Source organism: Perissodus microlepis, chromosome 1, assembly GCF_051167445.1.
Source record: "Perissodus microlepis isolate ML-2025 ecotype Zambia chromosome 1, ASM5116744v1, whole genome shotgun sequence".
NCBI lineage: Eukaryota > Metazoa > Chordata > Actinopteri > Cichliformes > Cichlidae > Perissodus > Perissodus microlepis.
The window spans coordinates 10,478,486-10,502,552 of NC_140461.1; the positions used below are offsets into that span (position 1 = coordinate 10,478,486).

General features: G+C 39.1%; 1 long non-coding RNA gene across 1 annotated transcript; it reads left to right on the forward strand.

The window, feature by feature from the left end:
* The first annotated feature begins 3,342 nt into the window (after nucleotides 1–3,342).
* LOC146393311 (uncharacterized) lies at nucleotides 3,343–22,779 on the forward strand. The gene is made up of 2 exons (XR_014800318.1): nucleotides 3,343–3,811; nucleotides 19,367–22,779. It is a non-coding gene; the product is annotated as an uncharacterized LOC146393311 (long non-coding RNA).
* The last annotated feature ends 1,288 nt before the right edge of the window (nucleotides 22,780–24,067 follow it).

Consider the following 24,067-nt stretch of genomic DNA (forward strand, 5'->3'; position numbering starts at 1 on the left):
CTATCTATCTATCTATCTATCTATCTATCTATCTATCTATCTATCTATCTATCTATCTATCTATCTATCTATCTATCTATCTATCTATCTATCTATCTATCGCTATCTTTACATAGATTAAAAACAATATTGTAGAGAAAATGAAGAAAAATCTCTCATGACAAGCAAACGAACTGACCAGTTACTTTCTCTCTGATACTGACGCAAATTTGACATTTAAATGCCTTTTCAGTGAGTTGCTTAGTGTTTGTCGTACTAGAGGAACAGTGTTATCTATCAAAAATAGAAAACAAGGTGGTCACCCCTTTAAATAAGTCATATTACAGCATGATAAGAGCATATATTTGCAGGGGCTCATCCCAGTGGGAAGTGCCACAACGTAGCCAGTGAACTTTTTTGGTCACTAGGTGGTAGAGAAGTCAGCTTTGATGGATTATGTGCTGTTTGCTTTGTGTGTGTGTGTTTGTTCAGCCCTGATGTCTGTCAGAGTGAGTGGTCTTTAGGGATAGTGGTATTCCGAGAGCAACACTAACATCTGGTACTGCATTGTCTTTGTTATGGATACTTATTTATTTTCTATTTAATTGCATCTTTTTAGACAATCTAAAAAATCATGCCGTTTTTCTCTCTTTTTTTTCTGCTGTGAATGGGGATCAAAACACAATGGGTCTCCCTTGTCAGTACCATCAGGACCATTGTTTCCCAGAAAGACAGAGCTAATTTAGCTTCAGTGCTTCTTATTGGCTTTGTGATTTTTGTTTCCTTGTTTTTGTCATTTCTCTGCGGGATAGTTTGCCTGCACAGCTGTGGAGACTTGGAAACTGCCTGGCAGGAGGAAATGCAGGTACTGTATGATCTCTTCAATTATGCCTGTGTTTAAGCATCCTCTTTGTTTGACGACAGGCAAGCATATTAGAAAGGTTGACAGGGTTCTTCTTCTTGTCTGTGCCAAGCTCAGCACCTGGATGGTTGCACAGGGCACCTCTCTCGATTGCTCTTCTTTCAGACAAAAGAGCAGTCAGAATAGTTCCAGCTGTGTTTGTGAAGTGGGGATGAACGACGCAGACACAAAGTAATCCCTCAAGGATCTTGCACTCCAAGAAACACTTTTCACTCAAATTATTTTCTTATTATTTAGGGATGGAAACTGCATTTTCCATTAAAAATGAGCGAGGATTTTTTTCCCCCTCACCAGGCTAGCAAGAATTGGAATCAAGGGGGGGTGTGAACATTGCAAACGTGTCAGCAAAATCATTTCCAGACTAATGCAAAAAATATTTACCCAGAGTATTTCACACAGTACAACTGCTATTTTCCAGACCAGAGTGAATGCCATTTCTTTTTATTACCCAAATTATTCACACCACTGTCAAGGTGACTTGTTGGAATGTCACTGGCACACCACTTGAAACAGCTACCAAAAATATAGTCCCTTGAAGGAGCCAAATCAGTGACATAAGTCATGCATTGTATATAACAGCTTGGTGTCATGCAATATTCCTTTATACTGCGTGTTCATTATCCCATTAAACTGGATATATGGAGTGGCCCAGGTGGAACGTAGTCATGCATGAACATTTTTCACTGTCTGTTTTGTAGAGTGAGTCCAAAAGGAGAGCAACCATTGATATTCATGGCACAGCCAGTATGAGGTGTGGCAGTATTTTTTTGTGTGTGCGAATCTGTGAGTGTATATGGTAATACCAGAGCAGCCTCAAACCTCAACTGCAGTCGGGGTGGTGGTGGGTGGGTGGGTGGGGGGGATTCACTGTTCTCCCCACACAGGCTCTGCAAGATAAAGAACCACTCACTCAGAAGCCATAATTTTCTCTTAAAACACAATTTCTTGCCAGTTCATTTGCTTCTGTGCTGCAGGGAAAATGCCGAAGTGATTGTTGGTCTAGCCTGAACAATGTTTTTGCTAAATTAAGTTTTGCCCATTTTTATTTTGAAAAGGTGAATTACATGTCTATTTTCCATTTATGGGTGGTGTTTCATCTGTGCTGCTGTTGATGTAGTGTGGAATGATAAGCAGGCATCTTGCTGCATGTTTAAGTTCACTAGTGACGCAAGGTAGGAAATAAATGAGAGAAAAACAAGAAAGAGGTCAGGGAGACCACTGTGAGTCATCTTCTTTCTGGCAGCTAATGAATCCACAATGCTGTGTGCAGGCCTCCCCTGAGTACAGTCACATGGATTTCACTTCCATTGCTATTGCATGTAAATGCAGCATTTTGCTTTTTGTTAGGCATTCACAGTGAATCACTATGTATGTTATGTGTGGAAAGTGAGTTTACCTTTACCTGTTCTCCCAGACTAGATGAAAAGTTTTGCCAGATACCAACTTGAGGCCATTGAGGTCATCTTACAATTTTTAACTATGTGTGATTTGCCAGTCTGTCCTAAAACTGTGATTCAACTATGCAACTCCATCCATCCATTCATCCATCCATCTTCTTCCACTTTATCCGGGGCCGGGTCGCGGGGGCAGCAGCCTAAGCAGAGAAGCCCAGACCTCCCGCTCCCCTGCAACCTCCTCCAGCTTATCTGGGGGAACACCAAGGAGTTCCCAGGCCAGCCGAGAGATATAATCTCTCCAGCATGTCCTGGGTCTGCCGCGGGGCCTCCTCCCGGTGGGACATGCCCGGAACACCTCACCCAGGAGGCGCCCAGGAGGCATCCTTGTCAGATGCCCGAACCACCTCAGCTGGCTCCTTTCGATGTGGAGGAGCAGCGGCTCTACTCTGAGCCCTCCCGGATGGCTGAACTTCTCACACTATCTCTAAGGGAGAGGCCAGCCACCCTTCGGAGGAAGCTCATTTCCGCCACTTGTATCTGCGATCTCGTTCTTTCGGTCACTACCCACAGCTCGTGGCCATAGGTGAGGGTAGGGACGTAGATCGACCAGTAAATTGAGAGCTATGCAACTCAGTGGTGTTAATATGCTGCCAGTGTGGTTTGTGAGACTGTGCCTACATGCACAATCACCCTCTCCTCTCACTCCCCTTCCCTCAGGCTGTTGTTGCAAAACTGATGTCACTTATCTGTCAAGCTAGATATTCCTGATATGGATTTTAAAGAACAGTACCTAAGGCTGTTTGAGCACATTATCTGTAACAGAAGTTCATACAACTTTCAGAGTTAGTGTGTTTATAATGGTATTTAAACAAAAAAAATGTTTTCTTCATTCATCTCTAAAAGAAAACTTCAGTGGAAATTGTGATAATGTGTTAGATGTTTATTATATCATTGTAGTCTGCCTTTTTCATGTAAAATGTATCAAAGCCATTTTCAAAGCCATGCAGAGCTGGGACTGTTTCATGGCCTTACTTGGTAAGTTGACTCAGTTGTTTTATCTTTAAAAAAAAATTAAACACAGTGCACCAAAAAAAAAAGAAAAAAGAAAAAAGAAAAATAATTGCTTGCGACTACAGAAAGGAATACATGTTTCAGTATCCAGGAGACAGTTGTAGTACCATTACATTGCACTTACCAGACAAAGACTGTACTTTAGCAGAATTAGAGTGGAGGAGATGATATTACGTAATGATGGAATCTGTTTGACGCAAGACTCCGGATATGGCTAAGATTTCAGTTTTTGGTATTCAAGCTACCCCCATGGTCCCTCAGCAGAGAAGACTTTTAAACAAGACAATAATCAATAATAGTTAGAACCTGGAAAATCAATAAGAACTTATTTTAAATTCTAACCAACGTTATAAAAGAGAACAGTGTCGTAGATAGCTCTGTCGTGAGACCAACACCGCTCCTGTGGAATAGCACGAGACAGCTACCCTGGATCTCACCAAAGGTAACAAAATCTGCTCACTAATTAAAACAGTATATCTCATTCGCTTAATACTTAATCGGCACAGAAATCAGAAAGTGTAAACACAACATGTTGTGGTTTTACGGGGGTTATGCATCAGGCTATTTTTTCCCAACTACGATTTGTCATGTTTTCTATTAACAAACGAGTAAGTGCATGTTAATTAGCAAGTTTTATAAGGCTTGCCGAGAGAGTTTAGCGTCAGAAAAAGCCAGGCTATTTTTTTCTCCCTTAGTAGTCTTTGTGCAAACTTAAGAAAAGAGGTTGCCAGCTCCAGCTACATATACAAACATTAAAGTGGTCTTCTCTATTAAGTCTCAGCAAGTGAAAAATGAACATGTACTCAGAAATGTTCCTTTCCTTGTCTAGTGTTTCATGAATGTGGACATGTGCTCGTTAATAATTCATAGACTAGAATAATTCCAAATATATTGAGTGGTCCCGGTAATCATGCTAAGAATGACCTTTACTTGACTAAATAGACACCTGAAGATTAAAAATGTCTCTCTTTTATTGACAAGGCAAAGACAACATAATGACTACAGACTATAAAAGTTATTGTTATTTCACCAGCTTGCAAAGAGAAGACTTTTCAAAGCTGTAGTCATAAGTGCCTTTAAAATAAACACCCCTCTGTGCTTGTCATTACCAACAATAACATCCGCACAATGTCATCAGTGTCTGAAAACATCAGAGCGAAATTGCTGTTTCAATTTGCAGTAGCATGCGTTGACAGATGTTTTTGTATATATAAAATAAGAGTGTTGATGTGCTGCAGTGTCCTTGGATTTTGAATCAACTTTTTCTTTAATACCTAGCTCGGGAAGGGCCACTGGTAGTCATCTGTTCATAATCATCATGACACAATAAAAATAATAATAATAGTGAGAAAGCACATCTGAATGATTAGTTTAGTAAAATGCCATTAAAGGGCCTGTCCTCACACTTCAATGGCAAAAATATACAATTCGCGCTAACAATAGTATTATTATTAATAAATGTAGACTGCAAGCATATGCAATTTAGTACGAAGTTCCATTGGAGGTTCGTTGCAGAGACATCTATAAGTCACAGAGATTAACACATCATACTTTATGAATAACCGAAAGAAAGAAAGAAAGAAAGAAAGAAAGAAAGAAAGAAAGAAAGAAAGAAAGTCTGTTTTAGAGAACAGAATGCAAAATTCTCAAAATATTTGTTTGCCAAGAAATAAATAAGATTACGCTAAATACGGGACAGAAATGACAGAGGTATACTCTCCCTTACAGCTGGGTGAGGTACTTGCTCCTCTGAGGTCACCCACATCTGTTAGGCAGTTTCGCTATCAGTGATGATGAGACCAGTGTGCAGCTGGTAAGTTGGACTATTGTGCTTAGTCAGTGGTTGTGCACATAACAAAGTCAGTACAAAGTCATCATAAAAGTAAAGCCGCACATACAGTTATACACATAAACCAGCATGTAATAAGGTAGAAATAAAAATATTTAAATTTTTATGTTTTCCATAAAAAAGTGAAAAAACAACCACATATTTTAATTGAAACTACATCAAAGTTACATAGTAATATGTAACTTAATAGTAATATAATACATAACCCACATCTGTGGACAGACTATGCAATAACACAACACGTCTATATGTGTATTTTTTGTTGTCATCTTATATAACAAAGTTATTTTTTAATTAGTTTGTAGTCTTTTTTCTTTATGGTTGACCGGCATCTCTTTGGTTTCATCTTGTATATCTGCACCTCTGCTCTTACCACCCCCATTCACCTCTCTGGCTCTACCCTAGTCGCAGTACCTCTAATACATTTGCAACCAACCCTCACTGCATGGCATCATGCCCTTTAATTCCCACAGAGTTACCCATGCAGACATGCAAATTCAAGTCAACCCTACATTCCTTGGAGTCAGACAAGGACCTTCACATTGTGTGACTCGACAGAAAGAGCACAGGGGAGTTTACACAGCAGTCATCCATTCTCAAGTTAATTTCTGCACCTTGCACCAATAGTCTGCACTCCTTTTCCATCACATGTGGCAGATGTGGAAACTTGTTAGCTGTTTTAGCTTATATTAGCAAAAATAATTGTATTCCTGTTAGGGCTGTTCGATATAACGATATATATCGGATGACGATATAAAAACATCTATCGTTTCATTTTACGCTATCGTTTGTTTCGTGGTGTCGCAAAATAAACTGTTTACGGCAATATTTTTTCATCGTTTTGATGGTCACTGTAGTGGCTATATTAATTTCTTAAAGTTCTCTCTTTCTCTTATATTTTATATAACCACACAACAGACGTACTAGCGCCCGTTTTTATGCGTTGTGGTTAGCAACAATGACGGTAACAGCATCGCGTGTCCGCTTGTTTATGTTCCACATAAACCTTTCACAATAAAGCTCAAGATCCTGTTGAGACTTTTCAAAATAAACTGAATCACGTGAAAGAGCAGATTATTTACGGATGAGAATTAAAAAAGAGCCGCCAGGTGCTAAAAAATAAACCTTAGACTCAAACGTTAGAACAGGCTTTTCCCCGCAGCACGCCGTGTAATAAATACTCGGCCTTTACAACTTATGTCTAAAAATGTATAGTTTCATGCATCGGTTAAAACACTGGACTCCAGCTACATGACGCACAGCTGGAAACACTTCCCGCAAGACGAGCTGCCCGAGATTCACAGAATTTACAGAAAATGTTACATTCTTGTGATTTATATCGTTATCGGGATGATAGAATTCTTATATCGGGATATGAGATTTTGGTCATATCACACAGCCCTAATTCCTGTTATATGCAGTATCCAGAGTTTGATCAAAGTGGTTAGCTGTTTTTTTTTCTGCTGTAGGCTTTTTCAACAGCTTGAGGTGAGCTGGAGCGCCCTTGGCAGCACAAGAAACACACATTTTTAATGGGCGTCTTTATGTCACTGCAGAGTTGCCATCACAGTCTATTTTTATTTTGGTTGAGGCCCGGCAGGATCAACGGTGTGGCATTTGAAGCTCTTGCCGCTGACTCACAAACAGTGTTGCTTCAGAGAGCCTACACAACTAGTTCACAAGCTGTTATGTCGCACATGTTGCCTTCCATCACACTGCTTTGGAGAGACTGAAATAAAGTAACACTTTCCCTACTAAATCTATTTTTCATTAGCTTTTAGCACTGTGTTGTGCAAGCTGTTTGATTTCGGCAGCACTGCCTTTAGAGCTTTGGCTCAACACATCAAAACTCCTACATCTCCTCACAACTCCTAAAACCGTCGGAGGTTCCTTTCTGGTATTTTAGCCCAGAAATGGGAAACACAGCGTATACACAAGCAAGCACATATGCCAAAGAGACAGTTTGATAAGGAATGTGCATATTTTAGTTTACAGTTTAAAAAAGAATAGACAAAATTTTGTGCTGTGTGTTTTCTGTAAAAGGTAGAGAGACATTAGAAAATGATTAATAGTAATAACATAAAGGAACACAATATTCTTTCAGTATTTTCTGCACCTGTAACTATCCTTGCTCCTTTGCTTGTGCTGAATCCCTTTCAATGCGGTACATATATTGAAGGCACAGTTTTCATTTGAGTGTGTGTCCATACATGTGTGAGTCTCTATATGATTCACACAGCAGCTTGAGTATGTGGCAGAACAGAAGCCCTCCTCTCTTAAGATGTCTGAGGACCTCAGGGGCTCAATATAATATTGTTGTTTTCTACTTATTTTCTAAGAATGTTTCATTCCCAGTAGTATGTTTCCATCCAATATAATGCTGTTTATTGTGCTGGGAGGACAGGATATGTTTGTTTTGCCATCTAAAGGATGTTTTTTTGTGTCTCCAAGCACTCAAGGTTGTACATTGAACAACTCATAAGTGCGCTGGCAAAGAGTACAAATAATGGTCCAACTGCGAGATGTTTCAGCTAGTAAACTTTTTTATATATGTTGCTCTTTATGAAACATTTTCATAAATGTTTTCTTTAATATGCTGCAACCCAGATGAAGACTGCCCTGCAGAATTATAGTGGTTTATTATATAACTCTATTTGCTATACCGTGTTTCTGAATTACTTTTTTTTTTTTGTTTTTTTTTTATTTCTCATCTTGAAGCAATTTGCTTCAGCGGAATATTAGAGACAAATTGCTCCATGGAGTGCTCCATAAACGAATCAGTTAATGTTAACCTTAGGCTAAAACTACATTACAAATAACATTTATTTACAATTATGTTTCTTGAATGGATACAGTTAACAGCTGATATTCATTAATCTGTAAACAAGTTGATTTGTACTCTGTAATCTGTAGTAGTTTGCAGTTGCAATTCATTTTGAATAGATATATTTTTTTCCTTAATTTATGTCATCCATTCATACGGGAGTTTTCCCTTTTTTTTGCTTGCATTTCTGAGCCTATGAAACTGCAATAATGTTCAGTAAATATCCAAACCAAAATGGGTGCAGGTAAGGACGGTGGTTGTGGATCATTCGTGGTTTGTGCAATATGTAGAAGATAGAAGTATCAGTGTGATTTGTAATGCTATGAAAAATACTATTACAGCATCATAATAATGAAAGCTATGGGATGGAGTTGTATTAGATAACTTAAGAAAAAGAAAATGTTTCAGGTAACCCTTTTTATTTTTTATTGCTATTTAGTTAAGTTTTTGCATAATGATTTCAAAGGTATTGGGTAACTCCGTCAGCCAGAGAATAAGATTGAATCCATTGTTCTCCTCTGATGGATCATTTGCAACAATCCAGAGATAAATCTGCTTTCTATTTTTGGGCTCTGACAGCCTCTACCTGTATCCAGCCGCCTGCTAGCCCCCACCCAGACAGTGACTGGCCTAATGTCTGGTCGCAGTGGCTTCCTTGAAGCGCTCCTGCAAGTTAATAAATTCTGGGCCATCTGTTTCCATACAGCCCCTTTCCATTACCAGGTCCCCCCCCTCCTTGGACTTCTATCTAATTAACTTTCCTCTCTCTGCTTCTCTTTGTGCCCACATTCGAACTGGGGAAAGAGAAGCAAGGAGAGCGAGGACAGCGAGAGCGAAAGAGGGGAAAGGTAAATTTGTTTAACCTGATGTTTTCAGGCAAAGTAAACAGTGTGGTAACCTAGTTAGCTACAGTGCTTTTTTGTATGATTTAACAATGATGTTATTAATAACCATGTGAGTCTGAAGGGTACTTAACCATGCAATAAAGAGATGGGGCACTGAGTGCCACTGTTCTGCCTTCGCTTTGGAGAGGAACACTAATTGCTAGTCGGGGAATCTAATGAAAACCCTCCAAACAAATAACAAAGCAGACATTGAAGAGTGTATGAAGTAGAACAAAGGGAGGAGAGCAATGCAAGAGAGAATATATGAAATAATTATAATAATAATAATAAAAACTATTGCTATAGCTATTAAAAGCAGTAAATGCGTGTCTGTGAACAAATAATAATTCAAAGTCACAAGGAGAAACAATAAATATGCCAGTTGCAGATTGAAAAAGGGTATTAGAAATCAGGAAAATACATATTTATAGTAAGAATAAGGCAGGTAAAAACAAATAAAAAGCCGTTTTTGAAACATGTTTTAGGAAGAGATTTAAAAGCTGACACAAAGGTCATTATCATTTGGATGGGTTTTTCTTTATCAGATAGAAATGAGCAACATGGTTTGTTCACAGATTTTGTGTCCCTTCTTTTGGATCAATGCTGTTCTTGAGAACAGAAACGGCTGCAGAAAGAAAAACAGCTCTCTGACACTGAAAAGACTAGCAATGCCCACAGCATATAACGCTTTTAACTACTTTTTGCTCTCACAATCTAACTGAAAGCATCAACCATCAAAGCCATTAGGGTGCCAGAGTGCCCCTGTGGTTTTGCCATTAGCCCATAATATATTGGCAACAACATGCCACAATGGCACTACAGTATCATCATACATGCACTGAGGAAAAATATGGCACATAAATTGCATAGCCAAAAGAGCACAACGCTCCACACAAGGATAGGAATTCCTATTGTGGAGGAAATGTAAGTTATGTGTCTACATTAGGCTGTAATGTTTTTGGAAAAGATGATGCTACTTTTTTATGGTGAGGCTGTTGACTATTCATGAAAATCATGAAGGTAGCTGTAGGAGATTAGATGCCTGCTGTTGCAAGAAACCCACCAACCCACCAACTAGTAATTTTCAGATTTCTACCTGAGCTGTCGGTTTATATTGTTCTTTATAGGAGGTGCCAAGACCCCAAGGCTCACACTATCTATTCAGACTACAATAAGGATGCATGATTGCTAGCATGAAAATAAGGCTGCTTTTTAAAGATACAAGGTTGTTACCCACTGGCAGCGATATTTCTGACATGTGTTTCAGGCATTTCTTCATTTGCATGAATCCTATGCATATTGCATCGCTCGACCTGTTGGCTATGGGAACTGTCATCATTGGTTGCAGGCAATAAGAGTAAGTTACTGCTGCATGTAACCACCATGCCACCCTGCTTTGGCCATAATTCATTGGCCTATGATGACTGTCTTCTCACATGGGAGGCATTATGATCCAAGGATCAGATAACCTCTACCAATGCAATGTGAACTAAAACCTGGCATATGCCAATAATTTCCTTTTCAAATGGTAATTTCAGGGGAACTTCTTATATGCAGAGGGAAACATGTGGACTTCCTACTTATAAAATGTGAGTAAGAGGAGGCTCCATAGGAAATTTGCATGAGAGTGACCTGGATGGTTTACACCTCTAAGGAGCTTGTCCAGAGGGCATGTCCCTCATTACAGCTGTTTGAGGAGAGGTCTCGTTTTGCCAGCACGCATTCCTCTGCATGCTCTACCTACAGCAGGTCAGGGAGGGAGGGAGAAGTCTCTGACATGACCTCCAGTGAAGTGAGCATGTCGGGGACCGCTGGAGATTGGGGGTGGAACCAATGCTATAGAGGGAGAAACACATGCCTCTCAATCAGCCATGAAATGCAACCTGGCACCAACTGGACTGGGCCTGCAGGGAGTCTCAACAGACCCAAGCCTGCTGAACAACAGGGGGAAAGAAACGGGTAGAGCTGAGGATTGCAAGGGAGGGGGTGCTGTTGGGTGCGAGGTCATTGTACCTCATAGGGTGTTTTATTAATGTAATTAAACACGGCCAAGCTCTCTGGCCCTGCATCATAGTTGACCTCCAGAGAAGAAGAAGAGAGGGAGGATTGACAGGAAAGGGAGGGTGGAGGAGGAAGCAGAATAGAAAGGGAGTTTGCAGGAGAGAGAGGGGGGATAACAAGGACATGAGATTGGCAGGATAAGGCAAGATGAAACAAGAGAGGACAGAGCTAAGCAATAGGGATAAAAAGAGATAGGTGCAACATGATGCATGAGTGGGAGGGGAAAATGTGAATTTAGTTGGAGAATTAGTACATGGGACAAGGCAACTGAGCCATGGAAGAGTCACAGCCAGGGCATGTGAGGAAAGGGAGGTCAACATCAGGGCAAACAAAGGCCTCTGGGCCCAGTACGAAATGTGAGGAATGTCATGTAATCATATTAGACACACTTCACCGCTCTGTCTAAACACAGAGCTGTGCTCTCTCATAGGATAATGATAATGTTTTACACAATATTATTTCACCACACACACATTCTCTCACACACATGCACAGACGCACACACACAGACTCTCTCACACACACACATACAGTTTCATTTATCAATTTCAGAAAAAATTGTTTTATTTTTCTTCTTCCACAACAATAATAAATATAATCTTTCAGTACTCATTCGATTTGTCTCTAAAAACATTCAAAGAGGTCAAAAGCAGGACTGGGCGCAGACAAAGTAATAAATTCATAATGGAGCCTCTGTCACATCTTTCAGTCAAGATGGTTTTCAGAATATCTTGCAGGATATTTGAAAAAGAAATACCTTACATAAATTCCCTTAATCAGGAGTTGCATCTTGTTGTTTAGTGCGCTGTATAGACAGACTTGTGGATGGGTCTAAAACTTGTGTTATGAGCAACGAAATGTGTGCACAAGCTGTGCTGTGAAGAGGAGCCAAGACACTTATGGGATACAGCCACAGACACCACAATGATCCCTGCACCAAAGTGGAGATAAACAGGAAAGAGCTTACAGCACAGTAACATTGTTAAGAAACAACAGACTCCCAGACAAAGGCAAAACAGAGCTAATGAGTATATTCCAGGGCTAGTGTTAGAAAATATCTTCTTCTTTCACTTCTTTAGAGGTCACCACAGCAAATTATCTGTCTCCTTTTCACCCTATTCCTAGCATCCTCTTCTGTCACACCAGAATTCTGAATATTCTCCATGACTACATCCATAAACCTTCTCTGAGTTCTTCCTCTTTTCCTCCTACTTGACAGCTAGATCTTCAACATCCTTTGTCCAGTTTATCCACCATCCCTTCTCTGCACATGTCCAAATCATCTCAGCCTCGCCTCTCTAACTTTGTCTCCAAACTGCTTAATCTGAGCTGTCCCTATGATGTGCTAATTTATAATCCTTTCCTTCCTGGTGAAAATCTTAACATCTTTAATTCTGCCACCTCCAGTTCCAATTTCTGCCTTTTTGTCAGTGCCACTGTCTCCAAACCATACATCAACATAGGTCTCACTGCCATCTTGTAAACCTCCCCTTTTACTCCTGCTATCATTCTGTCACAAATCACCCCTGACAGTCATCTCCACCCACTCCTCTGGGTATTTAAATTCATCTACCTTCAATATCACTACTCCTTGTATGTATTTTGCACATGTATTTTGTCTTGGTTCTACTGATTTTCATTTTTCTTCTCTCCAGAGCATACCTCCACCTTGTCAGGCTCTCTTCCGCTTAATATCTACCCTCACTACAGATCACGATGTCATCAGCAAACATTGAAGGCCATAGAGACTTCTGCCTGACCTCATCTGTCTACCCGTCCATCATTACTGCAAGCAAGAAAGGGCTCAGAGCCAATCCCTGATGTAATCCATCCCCACCTTGTACCCATCTGTCATGTCGCACCTTGCCACTGTCTCACTATCCTCATACATCTCCTCCACCAGCCTCAGATATTTCTCTGCCACTCCTGACTTCCTCATACAGTACCAAAGCTCCTCTCTTGGCACCCCATATGCTTGTGCTAGATCCACAAAAACACAGTGCAACTCCTTTTGACCTTCATAATACTTCTCCATCAACACTCAAAGCAAATGTCTCTCTTATGTTTAACAATCACCACCTCCTCAAAGTAAGAGGTGGTGATTGTTATCACTTGTTAGCTCCTTTCTCTCCTTTTACCAATCATAGTCTTTACATTTAAAGTGCCTTGTCTCACCACCGCTCTCCTCCCTTTCCTCCTCTCGCACCATTTTCCACCAACAGCACCATTGGTGATCATTGTCAACCCTGACTAACCCAGTATCTCATTCACATTTGTTTTGCAAAGATTTCATGCCAGATGCCCACCCTGATGCTACATTCCATACATTTATCCAGTCTTCAATTAAGAGTATAGCGGTACACTAGCTTGTGCTCAAACTCCACCCATGATTGGAGGATTGGTTGTTGTTAGGTGATTTTATATAAACATTGTCAACAAATGTAGCATCAGTATTTTAGGACCCTATTTAGTGTAATTAGTGTAAAGAACTTTTTTTTTTTTACATGCATTGGAAATAAAAAATGTACTTACACCAAAAGAAAAATCTGATGTAAGGCCTAGCTCTTGACATTATATCCACTGGCACTATATGAACAATGAAAATAAGACTTCAAAGAAATGCTTTTTGAAATAAGAGTGCAAAGAAAAGAAGAAAAGTTTGTTTTCTATCCTCCATTTTGCCACTTTAACTTTTCTTATACCGATGTAATACAATACTAATACTAAATATTTATATTAAATAATATAGAAAAGCTTAAATTGTTACCATGTTTACACATAAAATAACACACTTTTCTTTTTCGCCACTGAAGATGAACTTGGTGACACAGAGCAGCTGCTATATGAACATATGTTTTGGAATACAAACTACAAAGCCATGCACTGGGTGGGGCTTTAAGGAAAGGCCGGTGAGAATTCACCACTGCATGTGACAGCTTGAAGCACACCCTGTCACAATTCATTTTTCATCTCCATGGCCTGCGTTAGACACCTTGTCACAATAATTAGATTTCTCTTTATTAATTGATGACTTATAATGAAAATAAGAGCTGTCAGCAAATGTATCAAACCACAGCAACAATAACAGCAAAGGCAATAAGCAAACAAATATCAAATGTACAAATGAGAGCAAGTATCAGATGTGATTGATGAGGGGACCAAACCCAACCACATGCATGCACACTCACACATTGCGTATGTGGTAAGACACTGTGGTGTACATTTGACAGGTTTTACGGTGACTGTGTAAGTACAGTATTAAACAGAGAATGTAAGAATTTGGGTGTATTTTATTTTGGTGTGGGTCTTTACGAGCATCTAGTTTTCACTTTTAGTAGGGACAAGAGACTCTGCTTGGAGGAAATTATAACAACTAATAGAGCAGGAATGAGAAATTTGTAATCCGTGTCAGAATTGAATTACTATCCAATAATGCTTATTCCAGTACACAAAAAGACATAATCCCATTCATCTGTAAGCTTTCCTTTTGTCAGCAGTGTTAACACAGCAGAATATCAATGCAGAAACCCACAATCATTACATTATTGATATGAAAACTCATTCGTCCTTTGCCCTCTAAGTTCAGCATAGCTTAATGAGGTATATCTGTCTTTTTCAGGTATAAATATTTACAACTGCTGCATAATGGCTATGCGCATATCATTAGAATGTATGCTGTGCACAGGAGTAATGAACTGAGAAACCATCAAACACAGTTAACAATACAAGCACAAAGTGTGTCCATGTATGCAATTAGTGAAGCTACAGTCCACTGTAACTGTCTGCTTTGACATGTTTTTTTTTTCGCTTTCTTGGAAAAGCTTTCCAGCTGACATGAAAAGTCAGTCTAGAGGTTTGAAGGATAAACAAACACTTGCACGTATCATTCAAGAGGAAGCTTGACCTTTTGCCACCCACTTAAACACACACAAGCTGAAAAAGTCATGCATCAATGACTTTAGAGGACATTACAATGACATTATATAGGCACACATTTATTTCCTAGAGTCTAACTCTAACCTTAACCATCACTTATACGTGACATTATTATGGGGACTGGCTTTAGGTTCCCATATGGAGGACACACCCTCATATTTAGGTCTGCAAAACATGAGTAATTAATGGGCCATAAACACACACATACAAGCCAGCCTCTCATTTTCAACTTCATGTTTCATGTTACATTTAACTTGCTTTAACTAAATGTCTTTGTGACAAGGCTTTGATATATGGGCGGAAATGGCGTATCATATTTTCAGTGTTCACTAAAGTCTGCACCAGTGTTTCTGTTTCATGCTAAAAACTTGTTTTTCTCAACTGATATACTAAAAGGAGAACGTATAAGGTGCCATTTACAATCATATAGTTACTCTGTGCTTGTAAGTGCCATAACTAGGACATATTAATATATTTACAAATTGAGCGTTCCTAAAATTATGTCAATTATTATCCATGAAATTGTACTCTAAATTAAATCAGGACATCTATTGATTATAACCTTGACTCAGGAACGGCTAAATTACTTAAACTTAGAGAGCTAAGTGTCCTCTGAGGACAAAAAGGGTGTATATATGCTCCTATTTTATAACAGGGAAATAACTAAGGTGGAGCCAATATTTTTCATATATAATAATTTCTGTTAGCAGAACTTATTATTTTGAGTAATAGCCTTATAGTGTTGGTGAAGAAAACAATGCCAATTTAGCAATATCACAAGCTGCATGATAAATTACATTTTGTAACATGCGCAAGAATGTATCCCCTATATATATTTCCTCATCTGCTTATTCTACCAAATGAAAAATTTCAACTATTTTTAGGACTAGTCTGTCAATAGGCCAACAGTGCCCTTCAGACCAGATCACAGTCTACTGTGGATGCCATATGTAGAAACAGTACAGCTTCACTGCTGGGTCTCGCTGTGTGTTGATGCAGCAAGATACAATATTGTGAAACCACTGTTAGTGATGATGATTTCTAGTTTGATGGACCAAAATAGACCAAAAATCTGGCATTTAACAAAGTCAGCCGCAAACTATAAATAAATAGTTCCCTGGCAGTGGCTTTCACTTGGAGAAAGAAGTAAATCATCCAGGATTCTAGGATTGTCCAATAGATGTGAAGGTATTGTTATGACTGTGATTATGTTGACTGCAGATTGTTTTAATGACCCATCCCTACTGTCACAGAAGCTAAGTAACTGAAGTAAGCCTTTTTTTGACAGCTGGGCCGTGCACGGGTAAATTGTACCCACCTCTAAGGTCAAGACCAATTTGATGACCTTCCATGAACTGGCAACCATCAACAAATGGTCAAACAAAACAAAAGAACAGCTCGAGTATAAACAAAAATGAGAGACTGAAACGTTTCATAATGCAACAATAATTTAGTTCCATTTGATTTTTAAAATTCTTTTTCACTAATAGAATTATCAAGACTTGACCATTTTTGCATCCTCTGAGCCCAAGCCCTCCCAAAATATCTGGAACACATCTAGATGAAAGAAATATGTTTTGAATAAAAAGCAAATTGGGCCCACACCAGTCATAACTTTGCTGAATAAATTTGTGGGAATATTATCAACGGGACTAGAGGAAAGGCTCACATGTGACACAATCTCTGTGAGAGTATGCAAAGAAATCGGCCCAAAGCGATTCAGCAAATTAGGGAATGGGCAAGGGAGGTGTGCAGCAGAAATGAAGGGAGTTGGAGGAGTGATATTAGCCCTTCTTCAGTCTGAGCAAACCCAGGGAAATATTTCAAGTCTCTTTTCATGTCTATCAGATAATGCAAACATTTGGAAGCAATTTTGGGGTCTCGGTGATATCACAAGTACTCTGCACTCTGCCTTCTTGGAAATTCAACTCCATGTGTCATAGTGTATATTAATGACAGGGAACTAAAGCTTCCTCATGGTAAGTTACTGCCTCGGGTCAAACTTAAAGGGGTAGTTGTTGTTCTGAGAGAAGATAACAAATGCAAGCTGCAAATATGTGATGATTCCCAGGCAAATCATAATGGTTTATGCTAAAAAATATGTAGGGAAAATGTATTTTTTTCAGTTAAACTTCAAAACAGCACCCAAGAAGTTTAAATACTATCATTAGTGCTGCTGCAATAGGAATGTTTTACATCAGCATCTGAAATGGTTGCAGTGCTTTGTTTGAAATCGAGACCACGTCATCTCTCTGCTGCTATTTATGAAATAGCCTATCCAGATGATTCACTGTATCTTTGTGTTGAGTGAATCTGTATTACATGATTTGCATCTGTTTATAGAATTCAGTTCCAATGTATACAGGTATTTACATCAGTTTTTGCCTGCGGTTGTCTTTGTTCCATCCACTCTCTTCTCACGTCAGACCCTGCGACTCCTACCTGACAGTTTTCTGACTAGTTAATCATGTGAGACTTTTCTCCATTCACCTGCATCTGCTTCCCAACTCAACCCTTCAGTACTGCTAGAGGACTGTGGCACTGCTTTTCAGCATTATTTTTACATACTTGTACTCTGCCTGACTCTTGTGCCTGTCTGTAATCCTGGAAGCGCCCTCTGTCTACCTTGGTTTTGCACCCTTTCAAGCAACCTATTCGATCCAAGTAAACTTGTATCACCTTTATCTGCTTATTTATTGTGCTGGGCTTTTTGGTCCTTTAATCTGAGCCCTGACAGGTACTCTACCTCAAAACCACCTACTTCTGACTCGGGTAAAACACAGTGTAGTTGCACTGATTGCATCTTCGTGAGTCAGCAAAATTTCAGAAACACTCTTATGTTTACCACCGAGAGTAGAGCTAACATTATTGATATTAGGATAAGGTTTGCATAAACACAAACTCAGAATGTATTGAACTGAAAACAATATTTTGCTGAGAATGAGATTTTTCCTCTCATACACTGAAAAATGCAAGTCTTAGAGAGAGGAAAGGTGAAGCTCTTGGGGCAGTACAGGTCACTGACCATGGAGCAATTTAGGTCAAGACGCACAAGGTTTGTATAAAGCAATATATACGTTCACTGAATACCAAGCACTGTCTTAGGGAGCTCAGACATATCGCTGCACTGTTAACATATTTAAACTTGATAATGGGTCATTTGTCATTGCTAATTTGATATGCATTTTTCCCCCATCAAGCTTTGTAGCAAGATTAGCTTGCTTGAAGCCAAGCAAAGGCCATAAAGCACTATAATTTATTCTTTGGCTCCTTTTGTTATTGAACATGGTCAATACCAGCTAGTTCGCAAATAGGAGATACTCATGTATCCAATTATTCATTTTCTTAACTTGCAGTAACATTGTAATTAATTGTTAAAGTCACAATTTGTGAAACACAATTCGAAGATTTTAGGATGTCCATGGCATCCCACTCTTCATCTAGTAGGTGATGGACCACATTATGACAAAACAAATTTTTATCCTATCGGTAGATGAATGATAAACAAATGCTCTTTGCTTTTAGCACTGTTTCAGATACCTGAAACTATCACCTTACCCGGATGAAAATTCAAGTAGCACTATTCCCGAAACCCTGCCATACAATTGGGAGACTGCAGGAATCAATATTTACATGACGAAAATCCATTTAAAAAGAAAGATCTTAGCAGGGAACACATAAAACATGTAGATGGAGTTGGCTTTTATTACAGTACAGGAGGTTCACCACAATAAAAAACAACAACATTTATTTATTATTACACCATTAGCGCTGCATGTTTGCCTCTAGTGTTAGCACTGGTTATGTTTTGTGTTTACAGTTGCATCTGTGCATTGCTTTCATTTAAATTACTTATTGCTGCAGGGAATAGCAGTTCAAAATATGTTAAGAAAATAACACATTTGCATGGGGTGCATATATTTTCTCTATAGGCCTATACTCCACAAAAGAATGGGAGATGACAAGTTAGTGAGCATCTGGAAGGACGAAGGCAGCAAGGAGACAAGTTAGGAATTATGAGGGCATCTGTTTGGCTCTCCTTGCTTCCCAACTCTCTATTGGAGCACAGTCTCTCCTTCTTCCTTGTTTCTGGCATCTTTATCCAAGAAAGACAGATGGATTCAATTCTCGCTGGATACACAGTAAATCAAACACACACACGCACACACACACACACAGTAGGCCCATAGATGCATGTATGCAAACACACTTATAGAGTAACTCAAAACCAAAGGCACAAATAACTTACAGATCGCAGCCATAGTGACTTTGACAAACAAATAGTCTCCAGCGGGCCCACACTCATGCACTCGGCGCTTGGGAAATGGACAGCTGCGCAAATACGCCTGGCCCTCATTCTTGGGATCTGAGTGGCACTCCAACTGCAACAGCAAATATTTCCCCTGCTGTCATCTTCTCTATTTTCTCTCCCTTATTCATCAGAAGCGTGCCCAGGAAGTGGCAGGAGAGGTTCAGCGGCTTCACTGTACAGCCAGGAACGATCACATCTCTCTTTTTCCCCATTTCCATCTTCGTCCTCCAGGAGCCAGATGCTGATTGGGGAGAAAAGTAGTGGTGAGGTGGGACCCAACCTGTCCCCTGGGGAAGACGAAATGTAAATTTTGCGACGTGGGCTCATTTGCTACAGTCTGGAGCTGTCTGATAGGACATGACTGGAGGCTTATTTGATTAGCTTAATTCCATCGTAGTGTGGTCCACCGCAGCAATGTTCCTGGGACATTTGTTAGAGCATTAAGCCCACAGTTAATGAACAATTTGTTCCGTTGAGCAACGAACCACATGAGCAATTGTGAGCTGTCCACATATTCTCTGAAAAGGTTTTCATAGTTGTGACACCTGCCCAAGAAATTACACTGGAGAACCTGCGATTGTAAAAAGTACAGGCCTATTAATTTTTCTGTGCTCAGATGATGGAAAAAACAGCCTTGTTAATTTCTCTGTGCCTGGATGATGCTTTAATTTGATGACTTGCGCAGGTTTTGGCTCTACTGTGGATGTTGTTACTTGTGTATGTATCACATGGTGTCCATTGCTGTGCATGTAAACTGAATTTCCTCCTGGGAGAGTAAACAGTACTTTATCTTACTATATATATTTCCCATAAAAAAGGTTTGTTGGAGGGTTGAGGCCGCAAAACCTTCTCAGCATGAGCTTAGCCATTACTTCTCACGAACTCAATACACATTCACCTTACATGGGGCATCTTTCATATCCTCTCCTCAAGCTACATTTCAGATTACATCTTCATGTGAGGAATAGTATGAGTTATAACATTATATGAGCAAGAATGTTCATACATGACTGAGGGAACAAAACACAATGACAGTCTCACAAACAGTGTCAATAAGTACAGGAAAAACGAATCATATTGACAAATATTCATAAGATTGCTGTAACTACATATGTATGTGTATCAGTGTTTGTAAAAATACTGTATTTGTATGGTGACATTGTATGGACTGTGCAGTCTCCCACTGACAATGCCAATACTGTTAAAATTCCTGTCAGCAAATAACATTTATTAATAAGTCATTATGCAATGCCAATTGTTTTTGTTATCTAATTATCCTTTCTACTTTCACCAGCCTCTTTTTCTAAAATTATTAGAAAAACCACCCATTTAAGTTTAGAAGTTGCTGATGATTTGGATTGACAAGTCCAAATCTTTAATTGGATTTCTTCAAGTCCAGTTAGGGCTGTTCGATATAACGATATATATCGGATGACGATATAAAAACGTCTATCGTTTCATTTTACGCTATCGTTTGTTTTGTGGTGTCGCAAAATAAGCTGTTTACGGCAATATTTTTTCATCGTTCTGATGGTCACTGTAGTGGCTATATTAATTTCTTCAAGTTCTCTCTTTCTCTTATATTTTATATAACCACACTACAGACGGACAAGCGCCTGTTTTTATGCGTTGTCGTTAGCAACAATGACGGTAACAGCATCGCGTGTCCGCTTGTTTATGTTCCACATAAACCTTTCACAATAAAGCTCAAGATCCTGTTGAGACTTTTCAAAATAAACTGAATCACGTGAAAGAGCAGATTATTTATGGATGAGAATTAAAAAAGAGCCGCCAGGTGCTAAAAAATAAACCTTAGACTCAAACGTTAGAACAGGCTTTTCCCTGCAGCACGCTGTGTAATAAATACTCACAAAGAAAACGGCGGCCTTTACAACTTATGTCTAAAAATGTATAGTTTCACGCATCTGTTAAAACATGACGCGCAGCTGGAAACACTTCCCGCAAGACGAGCTGCCCGAGATTCACAGAATTTACAGAAAATGTTACATTTTTGTGATTTATATCGTTATCAGACGATAGAATTCTTATATCGGGATATGAGATTTTGGTCATATCGCACAGCCCTAAGTCCAGTTACTTTTCTTTCCAAGCTCCATGACCTTTTATTTTATTTTTTATTTTTCCTGTCCCGTTTGTTCTTTTAGCTGTCAGAATTGACAGAATTGACGTCTGAAAGCTAACAAAGATACCCAATGGATTTACTTTGCCAAGGGGATCATCACGGCCTTGCCATTATGGTCACATGCCATTATAAAAGGTGTTCTTTTTTTCTACTACAACAGCAAAACTGTAAGTGAGTCGTCAATATTCCAACTACAGAGAGAGCAAAAGAAACGACACAAACTACCTGTGTCTGTGAAGTGCTGCATTACTTTTAAGAAAAGTGGTCCGTGTAATATGTCCAGTACATTACTTTTTTTGAGTAATGACCCAAACACTGCTTACAACAAAGAGGTGAAACATGCACAAACATTTGACCTCACAACATGTAATTAATTTGCATGTATGTAATGTCTTTGATGTGCTGCTTAGAGATGGTGGTGACTCTCAAAGCGGAGCAAGTGAGATATTGATAATGGAACCTGAATTGGCAAAGTCTTATCAATTCCCATCACTAACACAGAACCAGCTAATGTATTTCTGGGGTAACAGCTCAATCCAGATGGCTAACATGATCAATGTGCCTTTTTTTTTAGTGGAATACTTGAAAAGAATGCCACAATAGTTTATATTATGGATACACAAACCAAGAAAAATGTTTAGTGCAGACATTATTTCTAAATTTGAGACTAATGGACTAAAGCTTCACTGTATTTTAACAATATTTAGCTGAAACATCTTCTACTAATGAATTATTTAATTCTGAAATTGTATTAATGGTTAAATTTGCACCCAACTGTTCAGATCATTAATGAAATGCGATTCAGAAAGTCACATATCACACATCATAATGAGCATGATATAAAGAGAAGAATTACTTGTCTGACATTTACCTCTTTTCAACTGACATGCTCTCAATCGTGCCTTGCTTTAACATAAAATAAAGACCCTATTTTTATGTCACAGCCATTTCCCTGAGTCAACATCCATAATAGCAGATCCTTGGTCACAGGGGCATAATTAACATTCTAAATTACACCTGAGTTTATCCTGTAGTGATTGCTGCTGTTGTCTCTTTGTCCTCAAACACCACTCTGCAATTAATCATTAGTTATTATTTATCTCTGACACTCTTACACATCGAGCTTTGTCTTGTCTCTGTCCCATCACCCCCAACCAGTTGTGGCAGATGGCTGACTGGCCCTGAGCTAAGTTCTGCCAGAGTTTTTCTTCCTGTTAAAAAGGAGTTTTTCTTTCCCCCTGTTGCCAAATGCTTGATCAAAAGGGGTTGTTGGAGGTTTTTTTTGTATTATTGTAGGGTCTTTACCTTACAATATATACTGCCTTGCAGCAAATGTTGTTGTGATTTAGTGCTATATTAGTCAAAATGTAACTTAATTGAAATAAATTGAATTGAACTGAATTATAAGAGTGCATTTTCATGAGTTGAAAACCATGACTGACAGAATCTGTGTGCTGCATCTTCAGATCATCCATGGATTTCTTGCAGTGGGCTTTCAAACAAACAGTAATGTCACCTGTTCCAAACTGGAAATTTGTGCTAATGCCAGCTTTTTGGCACAGGCTGTGATCTGTTTTCAGGGAAAATTAATGGACCTGGTGCTAGATTAGGCACGGACTCGCACCACAGCAGTGGAAAAGAGACAATTATGCATGATAACTAAACGTACATTTCATAATCTGTGTAGAAATTTCAATGGCAAAATTATTATTTACATTGTGTGGAAGAGCTGCGCTTTCTAATACTTTTCACTGTCATAGACAACAGGATGATTCTGCATATAGAAACTAATTGAAATTGTCACAGGCCACAAAACGTACAACAAAAATACAGGTTAGTGTGCAGTTTTATTGTGCACACTTGTGGAACAAAACAATTTGAGTCAATTCTAGGATGTAAGCCACTAAAAGTAAGCACAGTATGTCAGCTGCCACCTAGATGCTGCTTGATTAAACAAGCATTCAATCATATTTATCTGCCTATAACACAGTGGGAAACAGCTGTAGCAATAACTAAAAATAAACCTCTCTTTCTTATTCCTAACTCTATTCTGCTTTTTCCTCATGTAACTCTTCATCTTTTTCTTATGCTTTTGTGTCTATCTCTCTCTCTTTTTGTCTGTCTCATTCTCTTACTCTCTCTGCCTTTTCTCCTCTGGCCTACCACGTTTTCATTTGTCACATTTACAATGGAAACATCCAAATTTACAGATGTTATCAATTAATCACCTCTGCTCTAATTACAATCCAATTAACCTCTGTTTCCACACGCCATGCTGCAGGACGGCCAGCGCTCTCCCTACTCAATCACACAGCTCAGATAGAGATAGGCAGCGAGACAGAGAAGGGGCTGACCAAAAAGTAAAGTGAGATTTAATAGAAGAAAAAATATGCATGAAGGGCAAAGATCTTGTAGATAGACAGATAGATATGCTGTTGGCCTAAAGGTGTGCAGAAACATCAAAAATGATGGAAAACCACTTTCTATTCAGCAACAATAGTTTGGGGAAGCAGGTTTCCTGATTCCTGCTATATAAAGTAAGATCTGTGAAGCTATACTGTTTGGTGTCAGAGCAGTTGACTGACCTAAACAGGGAAATGGTCTCAGCTCCATCACACAAATTTGGGATGTACTGGAACACCAACTGTGAACTTGCCACACACACACGCGCGCGCGCGAACAGGTATAA